Source organism: Triticum urartu, chromosome 2A (assembly GCF_056163025.1).
Source record: "Triticum urartu cultivar PI428250 chromosome 2A, HENAU_Tu73, whole genome shotgun sequence".
In the NCBI taxonomy this organism is placed as follows: domain Eukaryota; kingdom Viridiplantae; phylum Streptophyta; class Magnoliopsida; order Poales; family Poaceae; genus Triticum; species Triticum urartu.
Window position 1 is genome coordinate 636,372,974 of NC_141874.1, and position 15,886 is coordinate 636,388,859.

A 15,886-nucleotide genomic window follows, 5' to 3' on the forward strand; every position below is an offset into this window, starting at 1 on the left:
AGAGTTACACGAAACACAGGACAGCAGCACAAGGGGACTGCGAGGCGACACCGTCCCTCCCTCCCTCCCTCTCTACACCAATGGAAGGCTCGCCGGCGACGCGTCTCCCCGAGGCCGACGCGCTCCCCGATGGCTTCGTCGAGAGCTCCTCCGCCGACCAGGCCCAGCCAGTCTCCTCCGCCCCCGCCTCCGCCGCCGCCGATCCCCTGCATCCCGCCCTCGGCCCTGATCACGAGGGCGCCGCCCGCGCCGACGGCGAGCAAACCCTAGGCGCTCCATCCACCCCCGCCGACGCCGCCGATGCCCTGCGGAGCCTCTCTATGGCCGCCGCCGCTTCGGAGCCGGAGCGTGCCCCCGAGCAGCAGGGGCCCGCCGCAGACATAGCAGGTGATCTCCCCCTCTCCCACGCACCGGCAGCTTCCTGATCTGATGTCATCTAATTTCGACGTCAAATCGTCAGTTACAGTTTAGGGTGAATGAGGCAACTTATTAAGCGGCTTCGCCCATCGCCATTGAAGTCTGTAACATGTTCGCTCACCTTGTTTTGATGCTCTGGCACAGGTGCCAAAGATGCAATGAAGGAGAGCTTTGTGGTAGAGCAATCGGAACCGCTGGCCAATCCAAAGGTTGCCAACGCAGAAATGGATATGGTTTAGATTTCTCTGCCTGCTATATTGGTGTTGGTGGGAAGATAAGTGTGTGCTAAACCGGATTGATTCCATGACTTTGTAGGATAGTGGCGAGCCAAAGCGTTAGGTCGTGAAGCGGAACAGTAAGCTAGAGAAGGACAAGGAGTTGTTGCAACTTGCCCAGAGGTACCATGGAGTGGTAGCGGAGAGGGATGCAGGCAAGTTTCTATTATCCAAAATGTGACCCCGATGCTTAGTTCTCCAACAGTTGAATGTAATGGATAAAAATCCGTTGGTTACTCTCAGTTAAGGATCCACTGTCAAAAACCCCTAAGCTGTCCTTTGTTTGGAATAAAGTTATCTAATAACCATGTTAATATATAACAACCATGTTAATATATAACATGTGGTGATTTGAAAACTTCTGGATTCTTCTCATTAAACAAAAGAAAACCTATGTAACTAAATACTGATTGCTCTGTTTTTTTTCCTTTGTATGCACACTCGTAAAATCCTTACTACCTTAAAATGTATTCTTTTGGTCTTTCATCAGAAATTATAGCATGGAACATCTGCTGGACCAGACACATTTAGCAAGAAGAACATAGCGAAATCTCCTTTCTGCTTCTTCCATGGACAATTGTCCACTCTATATAGAAAAGATGCATTATATGATCGTTCCATCACTATATAAATGTATTCATTTATTTGAAATTTGGGTTAACAATGAACACCGGAAGGATTTTCAACCCCTAGAAAATTTTCCTATAGAGGCACATGGGATCAGAAAACTAAAAAACTGTGAACACTAAAATTCCTATGGTTTCCATAGTCCATCACCCCAATTCCGTAGAATTCCTAGCCAAGGCTTAGAGCTCTAGAATGTTTTCTGTGTCTGGCAACTGTGGGCTATGGCAATACATCTAATAATCCCTGAAGAAAATCCATGTGTTCTTTTTATGGTGCAACCAGATGATCAAATAGTTTCTATTGTTCATGTGTTTTCAATTCATGCAGGATTCTGTATGTCATGACATTTAGTTACTGTGTATTTTTCTGTTCCTGTGTTTACCATTCATGTATTCTTTTTTTTTCTTTTTGAGAAAACGCAAAAGCTTTGCATTTCACTGCATTGATAGAGAGAAGAGTCATTACAAGCTCCAAGAAGGACGCACCCAACATACAATAGCCCAAGCAAGGCCATACCCAACGCACAACACAATGCCCCTAGACGCTAGTCGTTGCTCCCTTCAGGAGCAAAGCCACAAGCCTAGACACGCCCGCCAGAGCCCACACTGCCTAGCCTCCGACTTGATTGTGTTGAGGAGACGGTCGAGGTTGAGCCGAGCATTGTCGAAGATGATTGCGTCATGATGCTTCCAGATGCACCAAACCACTCACGGGGTGACCGAGGACACGCCCTTCCGAGCCGAGGACCCGAGGTAGGAGACGAGAAGCAAGTTTCTTGCCACCAATCCACAAAGTCCGCCCCTCGGCTGGGCCAATAGCAGTCAACCTGAACCAGGAGAGCACTTGCCAGAGAGGAGGTGGGCCATCGTCTCCTTGGACTGGTCGTATAGCACAAAACTCGATGTGTGCTGCAAGCCACGAAGCGCAAGACGCTCCGATCTGGTCAAGCGAGCTACTTGAAGAACTTGACGAGCGAGATCCGACCGCGCACTCAAAGAGAGCGTCATAGCAACTCTTGGACATGTACTGCACATCCGCCGTCCAATGGCACTAGAGGGCATCCGTGTGGGGAGCAAGCTGCACCACACGTGCCAACTGGCAGATGGCATAGTGCCAGCGCCCCATGCCGCCCCTGATATCCGAGATCCAACTTTGATGCGATCGGGCATTCCGAAGATTCAGGGAGACTAGCTGGTGCAGCTTGGGTGCTATCTCTGAGATTGCCCGACCATGAAGCCAGCGGTCCTCCTAGAATAAGGCAGTAGCTCTGTCGCCAACCACCATCTTGGTGGATGCGGTGAACACTGCGTGTTCATCCCAGGAGAACTGGAGGTCGAGGCCTTTCCAGGGGCGGTTGGGATCAGTGAGCATCCTCTAGAGCCAACAGACCCGGAGACTGATTGCCACCCTCCTGAGGTTCAGAACACCCAGGCCGCCCAGACGAAGGGGCCTACACACCCAATGCCAGTTGACGTGGCAGTGGCCGCCCTGCCAACCAAAAGGACCCCCTGAGGATCTTGTCAATCTGGGACCGCTTGTTCAAGCCAAGAACCACCACCTAGTGCAATGGCATGGTGGCTAGGACCAATCTGACTAAGGTTAGGCGCCCAACCTTTGCCATCATCGATGCCCTCCAAGTAGGGAGGCGATCCGTGCTCATGTCAACCAATGGCTCGAGAGCCGCACTTAACAACTTCCGGAGGATGAGGGGGATCCCGAGGTACTTGATCAGGAATGGAGCCAGCTGACACTCCATCACCAATGCAGCCTCGAGGCCACCTCGTCCGAACAACCTATGGTGGACACCAAGCATTTAGCGAAGTTGTTGCAACCCCGACATGTGCCCGAAGAGCGCTAACAAGCCGCAAACAGCGAGCAACCCCCCCCCCCCCCCCCCCCCTATCTGGGTGACTGAAGATGACCACGGCATTCGCGTAAAGCGTAGACGCCAGCAAACGAAGTGTGAGGCGCGTGACTACGGAGCACCCCGAATTCCCTGGCCCTGGTCAAAACAAACTGTTGAGGGTGTCTATCACCAACACGAACATGGGGGATAGCAGGTCACCATGTCGCAATCCCTTGTGGCGCCATATCAGCGGCCCCGGCTCACCATTGTGCTTCTCGAGGACGGCAACCCACTCACGGAAGCGTCCAAGTGAGGCCCAAAGCCGATCCTACGCCGCACCTCGAAGAGCAATGCCCAAGACACCAAGTCGAACGCGTGAGAGATGTATATTCAGAAGAGGCCCAAAATTATTTTGACCGCAGTAGAAATCATTGCCTGGAAGTGTATTGGTTAGAAATCATATTTCCATAGGGTGGTAGCAGAGAGGGATGCAGGCAAGTTTGTATTATGTGAAACCATGATCCCGACTACATGCCTGTTTTTCAACAGTTAAGGGTTCACTGTCCAAACACTACAGCTACACTTTTTTTTGGTTGGTATAATGTTCTATAATATACATGTATTAGGACAAAGCAAAATAGATCTAACTAAATACATGATTACTCTGGGTTTTTACTCTATCCTTCCTACCTACTAAGATGTGCTGTTTGCATTTTGTCTCTTGCAGCCATTGCAGTTAAAGAAAAATTAGAATCTCTTTGTAGAGAATTTCAGCGTCAAAACAAAATGTTAAAGGTATGTTCAGTTAGTTCTGAGATGTGAAACTAGTATTCATAAGTATTTTGCACTTTTGTTCAACCGTGATATATTTTAGGTCTGTGGTTCAGGAAGAGTGCCAAAGGGTGTCAACAGAGGGGCAGAACTTTCGGATGGAGATGTCCGACAAATTCGAGAATGCTATGAAGGTCAATGATACATTACATGACAGTAATCTGAAATAAATATTTATGAATGTCCTTTTTAATTTCATTACCTAAATACATATTCTATGGGATTGGCTGCCCCCCATGAAAAGGGGATAGCCAGCCAGCTTGATCCCTGTATTTGACTTGGTCATTAAATGGAGTACTTTTTATCCTTTATATACCGTTATATTTATGATATTTTATTGGCTGTCAGTGTCAAGCTTGAGGAGCAGAAAAACGAATGCATTTCTCAGTTTGAAGAGAACAATTCGTAAGACTACTAAGCTTAGGCATGTCTTCAGTTTTAAGAGTTTCAATAATTGAAACAACCTTGATTCACAACAAAGTTACATACGTGATGATGGCTGCTATTTTGTAGGCTGAGAAATAAACTCAAAGACCTTGCTGATCAATATAATATCATTCAGCAGAAATATGCTCATCAGGTATGCTTGACCAGTATCTCCAAGGATCCAATACTGCCACAAGCCCACAACAATGATTTATGTGTTGTTTATTGTACTTTCTATGAACTTTTGTTTCTCGTTGGCTCGTCACACATGCAGCTGAAAGAAAAGACGCTGGAACTTGAGCTTGCTGATCTGAAAATTCAACAGCATCAAGCGAAAGCAGCTCAAGAACATGCCCAAATGGTATTGTATGCTGAGCAAGTTTCTCAACTTGTCACTACTGAGAAGAACCTGCGGGTGCAGCTAGCTGCTGATGGTGAAAATTTTCAGCAGTTTCAGGTACTTTTGCAGAGAAAATCCTACTCTTAACTCTTAATTCTATTGCTCCAGTTTATCTTAATGGTGGATTTCCCCTCCCCCAGTAGATGAGCACATAAACAGCATTCCAGCTTATCCATTTTAATGGGGATTATAGGTGTAAATGTTGTGTTCCATTATATCGTTTCAGGATGCCCTGTCAAAAAGCAATGAAGTGTTCGAAACTTACAAGGAGATGGAACAGGTTTTTGCCCATCTCACTTCACACTCATCACTGTGTCTGCTATTCTGCTTTGAACCTTTCTTCTTATTAATTGCTCTGCCTACAGAACTTAAAATTTATTTTGTTATCTCCACATTAGATGGTGAAGGCGATAAAAGACTTCAGGAAGCAAAATGAAGCCCCGAAGAACAAGTGTGAGAATTCAGATATTGCTCTTGTGAAGCTCATTGAGGAGGTAATGCATGCATTATACAAACTAATCAGGATGTTCGAAAACAAGCGCACCTACCTGATCTTATTTGTTTGAAGCTATAGCCACATGCTTTTGATAGCTCATATTAATCTCCTTTAATACCATACCCGTGTGTGGTATCACCTTATTTATTTTTTATGGTTATGCAGTTTCATCTACCTTCGCTTGCATACTAGGAGAATTTTGTGCAAGTTGGTACGCATGTTGCTAACTTAGAACCTATTTTTGGTCATGCGTGCAGCATGAGGTGATGAAGAAGCAACTAGACAAATATAAGAATCAAAAGGACAAACTCGAGTCCCTGTGCCGGTCGCTGCAGGCAGAAAGGAAACAAAGCCCATCTGTCAGTATTCCTAATGATGCCTCTAACCAAGAAGATGTTACAAGTCAGAAACAAAGCCCATCTTCCAGTATTCCTGATGACGCCTCTAACCAAGAAGATGTTACAAGTCAGCAGCCAGAGGTATAGCGTTTTGGTGCTTCATGGTGCATACCCTTGGTGCTGCTGCTCTCTATGGTATAACTCGGCGAGATTTTCTGAATCCTGGCAAACGGATATAAGCGATACTTTTACCCTGCTTTGCTTGTGATTTTCTGGGAGCTGTGGTATGTGTATATCACACACCCAACCGAAACTATTTGCCTAAATATCTCATCGTTTGAGCAATTTCAGAGTGGCTTTGGTTTCTTGGTGCAAAGAGCTGTTGACTTCGAGTTTGTAACCAGACCAGCGTTACAATTTGTTCCTTTTTCGTGTGATTGGATGGTAGAACATCAGTCTTTTAGAAACAAACCGAATGTGTGCACTGGTGAACTGATCAACATTCTGTGTTAAGCAAGTTTTATACTTATATTAGCGAGGAGTGTTCTGTCACTGTGTTAAGTCAGTTTTATACTTAGTACTCCCTCTGATCCATGATAAGTGTCGCAGCTTTGAACTAAGGTTGAATCGGGGTGTACTTCATATGGAAGAAATCAAACAATATATACTCCTGGTATCCAGGGAGATAAAAAGAAGGTGAATGGGAGCGGTCATTTTTTTTTTGCCACGGCTTTTACAATTGTCGTTTCATGCTGAAATCTTGCAAGCGCTGAAAACTTTTGTCAATGTTTATCACTAAAAATATTCAGACTTTTTTGTAAATATTTTTTGGTTTTACTGTTCATCCAAGGTCATTTGAGCTCGGGACTAGAAGAGTACTTTGGAGGTAAATGTTTTTACATTGTTTTTTTGCTTGAAAAGCCGAACGCATTCAGCTTGTATAGAAAAACTAGCTAACTACTTGTTCGTTCCTATAGATAAAATAAACTAGAGGCTGGGGCGTGCCCATGGCGCGCCTCCTGAGAAGTACCCTCTGCGGTGCCATGTAGGTATGCGCTCTTTACGGTACCTTTTCGTTAATTGGTGATAAATGTTCAGATATCTCTCCCTAATAATAAAACATGGATTGACTTTGTCAGGTTCACCGTCACAATACGCTTCTTCCTGTGAATTTACACTTTCAATTTTTTCTGCCTATGTTATTTTCTACATCCGAGGTGGTACTATTTTACCTGCTTATCTTTATTTTACCTAATATTTATTAAAAAACAGAGGCACGTTTGATCTGGGTCGGTCATTTATTTTTGGCTAGATTTTAGTTGACCGGTTCAATCATTGACCAGTTCAATCGTGTTCTGCCTCAACCCATCGAAGACATAAATGTTCGTGTCTGTTTCGTACACACACGCACGCGAACCTTCACATTGCTTCTCCGGATTTCTTGGAAACGAATCTACCCATCCAGTTGTTTTTTTCTCGTGATCCCTTACAACATGGTCTACCGGTTTAGAATCGAACACAATAACCATCGCCGCCGCCTTTTCTGCCGTCTCCCATAAGTATTGGCTTGTGAGAGAGAGAAGAGGTGTTGAGGGGTGGATCCGTGGAGCGGAGGAGCAGCCGAATAGTACGCAAGCGAGGGTGATCCCACGGGATAATTCATCCGGGTACGAAGTCACGTCGAGGCGATTTCTCAAAAAAAGTCACGTCGATTCAACTCGATCGAGAGAGTCATCCTGCTCTGACGGCTGCCATTAGGACCAATTTAGCCTATCGATTCGCTGACGATCGATCGCAAGGCAGGCCGATGAGGAAGGAAGGGCAACGCGTTATTTTTGGCTGGTCGCTTCGAGGAGGCGCGAGGCCACGCTACAGCTTCTATCGCCATCCCCGTCGTCCGCGCCGGCACCCCTCCCCGAAGTGCCTCAATAACGACCTCCCCACCAGGCCGCACATCCCGTCGCTCCCCGCCGGTCTGTACCGTAGCGACCTCCTGTGCAACGGCGCCCCTCCCGACAAGGCAACGATGCCCACCTCCCACATTGACCTTCAATGGCGTTGGCGGAGTCCTGCACCGAGACCTGCACGAAAGTGGGTAAGCAGCTGCTCGCCAAGGTCGCACTAGCACCACCCTGACCACACCTGCGCGAAAGCAGCGCTGAAGTGGCCTTCTTGGGAAGGAGAAGGGAAGGTGGAAGATGGAGGCAGGGGATCGTGCTTAGAGGTGTCGTCGAGGTGGCCAGAGCAGATGAAGATGAACTATGCCCCACATCGATTGGGAGGTTCGATGGGATAGACACAGATGACCGGCCGATCTTAGTTGGAGGCGGTGGCTGGTGAAGCCGCTCAGAAGCCAGAGCGATGGGAACATCTGCAAGGAAGATAACGATCATGAGAGAACTAGGTGGTGCTGTCGTAGTGGGCACCTGCCACTATATATGCTGTCGACGATACGTGTCTGACTCTGATCATCAATACAGACCACATGCAAATCCAAAGGAAGACACTAGAAACACACACGTGTAGGCTCTTTGCAAAGGAGAAACCCCTCCTTTGTTTTGTACATTTGATACATGAGAAGGTTGATTCCAATACTTCCAGAAATAGTCTCACCTCGCTTCCCTATAACCAATATATCTCATTTATATACGCCCTTAATTTCCTGTGTATCAGAAAATCTTCTCGGAGATCACACAGATGAATGAGGAAGGAAAGAGAGGCTAATTAGAGAAGAAATAAAGAAGGAAAGAGCTAATTACACAAGAAGTAAAGAAGAAGAAAAAGGCTAACGATTTTATATGTGGGATGGGCTATATGCGCTGTTGCATATACTTTAACGGCAGAAAAATAAGGAAGTGATGCGCTGCATAAGACATTGACGTTGGTGATTATGACCCTGATCGATGAACGAAAAAATAGGAAAAATATAAGAGGACCAGAATATTTTGCTGTTGATCGTTTTTAACTGAAGTTTGATGATTGTTTATGTCCTTTACAGACTGCTTCTATTTTTTTTTATCTAACTTTACAGACTGCTACTATACTACGACGTAAAAGCCGGAAAGGAAACGGACATCAGTCCAGTTAAGATTACAGAATGTTGAAATAACATGTATATACATGCTACCACACACGGGAAGCATATATATCTGAACGTGCTATGAAGTATACAACGAAGATTTACATACGAAAGCAGAATACAAAACAATTTATTTTCAGGCGCAGCTTATCTCACCTAGATACACGACTGCGTAATAAACCTTTGTTGCCAAAACATAGACATTTAGAAGTCATGGCCATAGAGTCTGATCTCCGTGAAGTTGTTGTTCCGGACAAGAAAATATGTGCCATGCTTAACGTCCCTGAAGGTGGACGTGCTTCAATCATGTTATGGTTGAAGGATCAGCATTGCGCATACATATGATCAAAGAGAAGAACATGCACGTTGCTCATTGGTGGGTTACCTCAACAAATCTAATTTGGCTGTAGTGGTTAGTGTTTTGCTTTTATTTTATTTTAAAAAAAAAGTGTGCGTATTTGAAGGAAACTTTCAAAATGGGTTCCTTTAGCCAATTGAGATAAAAAGTTATGATGCATATATTGATAACTTTAACAATAACACGTACATTCAACTGGACGTAAACGGTAATTCCTCATTCTGATGTTTACTCATTAGCGAAGCACAACCCACAACTCCAACAATGAAGGCATTTCCCCCCTCAAAAGAAAAGATCAATGCATCATTTATTGGGCTTTATTTTTGCAAAGATGGCTGGCTTAGAACATAGTGATTGAATTAGGAGTGTTGGAGAAGTCCGATGAATTTTTATCCCGTTGCAACGCACGGGCCATTTTCCTAGTAAGGCATAACCCTCCTAGACGTACATGTGCATATGGGGTGCCAGGGAGTAAATTGTAAAAAACCACCATAATTGGGTCGAAGTTTTCAATGCTTCAGGAAAAAAACCACCGGAAAACATGTATTTTGGTGGATGTTTGATGACATTTGCACAATTGTGATGGTTTTTTGCAATTTACTCGGTGCCAGGCATAGGCAAACGCCCATTGCTCTGCTCCTTCTGTCAGCGTGTGACAGAAGTGATGCATAGAACTGCCTTGCTTTTGATATGTAATGAAAAGTCACTGAGCTATACAAATGCATTACTTGTAGCTTTGCATTATAAGAAACACACAACAGTGAGAATTGATCCTTTTTACATAACCGAAAGATGTGGACACGGAAGTTAAGTGGAACTGAATAAGTTTGCTGGCATGATATTTGCACAATCTGTTTGACAACAATCCTGAGATATGCTTTGCAACACTATCTTGATGTAGTAATTATGGACAACGCACACAAAAAATTTAACGCGCATAAGATGGAGAACGTCATATGGAGAATAGGTAGCTGCCAGCTTTTTAACCAAAATTATCAGCAATGTAAAATCTCTTATATTTCTATAAATGGGATAATCTGCACACTCAAAACCAACGCTCATGTGTACTCCTCTGTATGGTAAGTATGAGGAGAGCCATTCGGACCTCACCAAGTTACTCTACACGCGAGAAATTCTTGTGCAGCCTAAAGAAACTGAAGTGCCACTCTCTTTTCTGCATCTTTCTTGGTCGCACCTAAATGCAACGGAACCATGGCCCTGGTGTAGATATGTAACCCATCATTTAGTAACAATCAAACTCAATAGTAATATTTATGTTATATGTAAAAAGGCATCAATGCCATAGTTGTACGAACCATGACACTTGTTTTGGAATGGAGGGAGTAGGATAGGCTGTCCACATACTTTAGTCTACTACCCCTATAAAAGCACGAAAGGGCGGAGAACCAATTCATCATATCCATCAAATCATGTGATCTGACGGTCTACATTGCTCCAACGTACTAAACGTGTTTTATGCTTTAATTACCCACCATGCCATTAGCCTGGCCGCTATCCTCTACTGTCTCTTTCAAAGGAAAACACAAAAAACAAAACCGCTGCCTCCCGCTAACTAGCCACTAATCCAATGCACGCACGCATCACGCACGTTTTCCTCTAAAAACTAATCCCACTCAAATCACGTCCCCTCGGTCTCGATACGATCTGTCTTGGCAAAATGCCTCCACCTCTAGGACGTCCTGCCGGGTCGGCCGCCGCTTCACGCCGGAGGGCGCCGTTGGGGCATGTAGTGCCGCCTGCCGGGAGATGCCGTGGCCGTGTATGAGGACCAGCTGCCCCGGGAGTGGCCGTGTCCGCTGGCAGCCACGCCGGAGGGCGTCATTCGTCGCATCGCCTCCTTGATGCCGGCCAAGAGAGATCAGGCGCCGCTTGCCGGTGTAGCGACGGAGGTCCTTCCGGTCTCCATAGGGCACGCATGGCGTCCTCCCCAAGGCGGGAGCAGACGCCATCACAAGGGCCTCTGGAACAGCACCGGTACACATATATATCAAGACATCAAATTCTTCTCTTTTCTGTTTCACAAAGATTGCAATTGACATTGTTGTATGTGGTTTTACCTGCAAGTGAAGTTCTGATCCCTCTGCTGGAGTCCATGGAGATGAATGTGTAAGCGCAGTACGGGGTCAACCCTGACAGGGAGGTGCTGGAGATCTTACAAGCTGAATCCAAGGCCAAGCAGGTAATAGATTTACAGTAACGTCATACCTGTTAAATTAACCTACGTTTGATGGATCGTTGGTTCATATCTAGGGGATATCAAGATGGATTGGAGTGTTTGTCTCCATTGAATTTTCTGCTGTTTGTGTTGATTTGAACCCTGAAATTGATGCATTTTGTTACCATTATGAAAATAGAAACCGAAGACTGGAGCACAAGCTAGCTAGCTTCTTCGTGCATGCTGCTACCTGCTAGCTAGCGACTACAGTTTGCAAATCACGGCCTTGCACTCTGTTTATGCGATGTCTGCATATGTACGAGATGCATGCACTTGCTTGCTGAGTTGCACTCCAGGCGTATTGATTATAGGTCACCTTATGTGCAGGTACGGCCAACCACGAGCCCACACATACAGATTGAAGATTGAAGAATGGCATGAAATGTTACCGTCTGTTGGTGATAGTGCCTTGCATGATTTTAGGACTTAGTGGATACACTGATCTAAATTTGATAGATGTTTCTTATTTAGTTTTTGTTTCAAACGCATGCTTTAATTGATGAACACTGTTACTAAGGAAGGTCTTGTTCCAAATGCACATGCCTTCCATGTTTAACTCTGAATAGAATGAACTGCACTTGCTACAACTAGACTGAACTGAATGTATAGAAACATGTACAGGTTCCCCTATCCCGCTCGCCCCTCCGGCAATGGTCCAGCCACCCGACCACGGATCCAACATCTAACACGTGAATCCTCGCCGTCCCCATCCTCAACGAAGCTACAGGGAGCAGATTTTGCGGAATCTATCCTTTTGTGTTACATTTGTTGCCATCCAAATATTTTGCACAGACACCTTAAATTTTGCTGCGTGTGAGCTACGCTAATTTAAATTTACATGACATTTTAATTTCATATTTCGAATTAAGATGCCATCAGCACTTTTGGTTGTGTTAGCTCTACTCCACTTTGTCATTTCTTTATGTTTGGATTGGCCATATCTTAATGTCCATTATTGCTAACATTAGGAATTATATGCACATGAAGCTGAATTACAACATGGAAGACTTTGATGAAGATATACATTTTATATTTAGAAAAGATATGTAATAAGTCCTTTTATGTTCCCTCAGTAGTTATTCAATGTACCAAATTTATGAAATTTCAATTGATCAAGGGAGCATTGGTCTAATTTAAAAGAAGATTAGTAGCTTATTTGGTTCACGTATATTTTGAAGGGGCGGAGAAAATTTCTTGCTGAGCTTTTATTGTGTGCTGCACGTGCAAACTTATGTAATTAAAACTGTTGTGTTTTTAGTTAGGAATAGATGTATCCCGTTGGCATGAAACTATTTTCGATCTTCAAAACGAGCATTAGTAAAGACGTGCGTTGCACGTGCAAACTTACTAGTACAACAAAATGTGCGACTAAATATGCAGATGTAGGATAAACTGTCTGACATGGCACAATGTTCAGAATTTTCACAAACACAAGTAGAGCAGAAAGTCAGAACAGGTCTGCTGAAGCGCTTGTGACCATCAAAATAACTATCTCATAGTTGGCGCTGCTTCGTCAAACATCCACAACGACACTGTATCAGTAATTCAATACAGGAACCAGAGAAAAAAATGTGGCAGGGAAAAAATATGTGCCAATAGAAGAAATTATAACACTTGCTTGTAAAGCACGGATGATTTCTTTGCAGACAATATTTGTAGTAGTATTTGTTGGAACACCACGGATCATCTTCTGCTAGAATTTCCAGTCCTTTCAGGGATGAAACTTGCAAAACATCAACATATAATTGCCCATGAGAAAACACCCGGTTCTGAAATAAACACGCAGTTTGGAAAGTGCTTGCTCTTGACTCTTATTGATAGTCATCCCATAACACAAACAAACAGAAAATTGGCAACGGCGAAGAGTAAACCGCCATTTGGTACTTGGTGCATTCAGGCAATCCTAGGGATACAAATACACTGACCTTTATTAGTTCCAGCAATAACTTCATCTTTAAATATTCTTTCATCAAGCCTTGTGAGTAGTCAGTCCAGAATACCTAGATCATGCAATCACAGACGGGCCATTCTGTACATTCTTGCCCACACGAGTCATGGAAGCATTAAGATGAAGAAATAGCTACAAAGTATAAAAATTAGACAGCCTATGGAAGCTAAACCTCAATACATATGACCAATATTTTCGCCATTCCTCGTCGATGGACTTTTTTCCTTGTCTAAGATGCCACTGGCCCAGTACAGACACACGCGAATGCAAATTAGTATCAGGTGGATTATTAAACACAACTATGTAGGCTGATGAAAGTGTGGCATGATAAAAAAATCTCTAATCATTAATCAATGTGCACTATGTCACTAAATGAGGCCCATGTAAGTTACATTGTGAAATCATTGTTACCAATGATGCATGTGCTTGCCATCAATGTCCACTATGCCTACTCTGCAGCAAGATGTAATGATCTAAAAGCTTTAGCTGCACCTAAAGTTAAAATATATGCAATGATCTAAAAACTATGTGGAAACACCTTCAACCGGACAATATTCCTCACTATTAAAATTTCAAGTTACATTGCGCAGAAAAATATGAATGACATAAAATGGCTTCGTAAAGCTTTCAGTGCCTGAATGTACTACCTCCTTTCCCTTTTGATCTTGTCAATGAACCAATTTTTCCTGAAGATGTCACACGGGCACAGTGTTACCACTTCGAATATTTAAAAACTCAGAGTTGCACCGTACAATTGATGGTGAAGCAGCAAGAACAAATGTGTTTGACCTTATGAATTATTCATATGAGATACAGAAACAACATGCATAGAGCATATACTATTGTGCCTTGACAAAGATCTTTAATTAGTCTATCGATTTCAGCTGTAACACTATTTTTTTCCTTTCATCTTGAAGTGCATTTTTCTGCTTCAAAAAGTCATTATGATTCTTAATTTCTTATGGTTGTTTGCAAAAGTAAACTCTAGCCTGCCTGACAAAACAAAGTGTCAATCCTCTCTTATCAGAGACCTAGACAGAACCAACGAGAAGGAGAAGTAAGAAATTTTCACAAAAGCAGAGTCAAAACGTGCTCCTACTGGATTTCACCGAGCACGGCAGCAACGTCAAGCAGAGAGGAGCACCTGGTGTTGGCAGGAAGGAGCGAGTCGTTGGGTTCGGGCGATCGGGAGAGGAGCACCTGTTTGTTTGAACTGAACTTTTTGTTTGCTTGTTCTGAAATGTTCAGTTCAGTTCAGTTCAGTTCAGTTCATCTCTCTCTCTCTCTCTCTCTCTCTGATGATGTGCCTAATGAATTAATCTGCATCTATAACCCGCATGTGACATGCCGAATCAACAATAGCAGTAACTATACAAAGCAACCGAGAGTAACTAACGACGCGTTTGGTTCCGCAAAAAAGGCGCGGCTTCCGATTACACCGACTTCCAAAACCGCAGCTGGCGTTTGTTTCGCGCACGACGTTTTCCATAGCAGCGCCTCCTGATACATCACTTCAGAAAAGCTAAACCGCCCGATCGGAGGGGATTAGAAAAACAGGACTCGGCCGCACCAACCAAACAATGGACGTATTGCGTAAAATTAATCGGAAGCGGCGCTTCCTGATACGGCGAAGCGAATGCGTTACCGGGGCCGAACCAAACGCGTCGTAACTGATGAGTGGAATGACAAGCAAGTACCTTAACACCATGGGGCTGTAGTCCATCCACCAAAAACATGGGAGGAATACGGTGCTGTGACTTTTGACACCTCAGGAGGCTCCCATGTCATCCCCGCAGGCCTACTGCCCTAGCGAACAACAAGCAAGGTGGCAGGTGAACATCCGCTGGCACCCCAGCGCCTCCTTCCTTCTCCGTTCACTGCCTCCTCCTCCTTGACCCTGCCTCCGCCGAACGACAAGCCCGATTTGGCCGTTGGTTCCGATAGAGAGGGATATGGCCACAAGGGTGAGGACTGAGCCTCGATCGGACCCAACGGCGAGCAAGCAAGGAACCTGAGGTAGTAGTGGAGGTGATGGAACTCGTCGAAGTTAACATCGACGTGACGACCGTCCACCACCAGCCGCCGTAGCTCCACCTCCACCTCAGCGGCGCCCGCGCCGGAGCAACTCTTTGCGCGTGCGCTAGCTTGACCCACCTCGCCGAAGCACATGAGATAAAAAGTGGGGCGACGGCGGCAGCGGCAGCGATAACCCTAGCCGCCACTCGAGGAGGAGAAGAGGAGGGTGAGAATTTTTTTTAGAAGATGAGAGAGGGGTGGGGCGAATTTACCTTGGGGAGGCGAGGGGTGGTGCGAATTTACCTTGGGAGGTGTTATCTGGGTCAATTCGGGTGTGCATAACGCCTCCCCACGCCCCGTGCGTCTAAAGCCGTGAGAGTGCACACATTGCGCGACTCTTATTGTGTTTAATTAGACCATTTCAAGTCACAAAAGACGCTTTGTTCGCGAGATCGCCCCCTTTCTCCACACATGCATTCCTAAAAGGTGCAGAAAGGCCAGGACGGTCGCCGAGGGCTCGTCGGGACAGCTATGGGCGTGAGACATCCATGGCGAAATCGGCCAGTACCTCCTACTGTGGCGCCTGATCGAGG

At 45.0% G+C, this 15,886-nt stretch overlaps 1 pseudogene across 1 annotated transcript; it reads left to right on the forward strand.

Annotated features, from left to right (window-relative positions):
* Positions 1-6,208, forward strand: LOC125532164 (uncharacterized; annotated as a pseudogene). The gene is made up of 11 exons (XR_015617211.1): positions 1-387; positions 562-626; positions 733-847; positions 3,893-3,960; positions 4,053-4,129; positions 4,336-4,401; positions 4,510-4,576; positions 4,697-4,879; positions 5,049-5,102; positions 5,221-5,316; positions 5,576-6,208. The product of XR_015617211.1 is annotated as an uncharacterized LOC125532164 (transcript).
* The last annotated feature ends 9,678 nt before the right edge of the window (positions 6,209-15,886 follow it).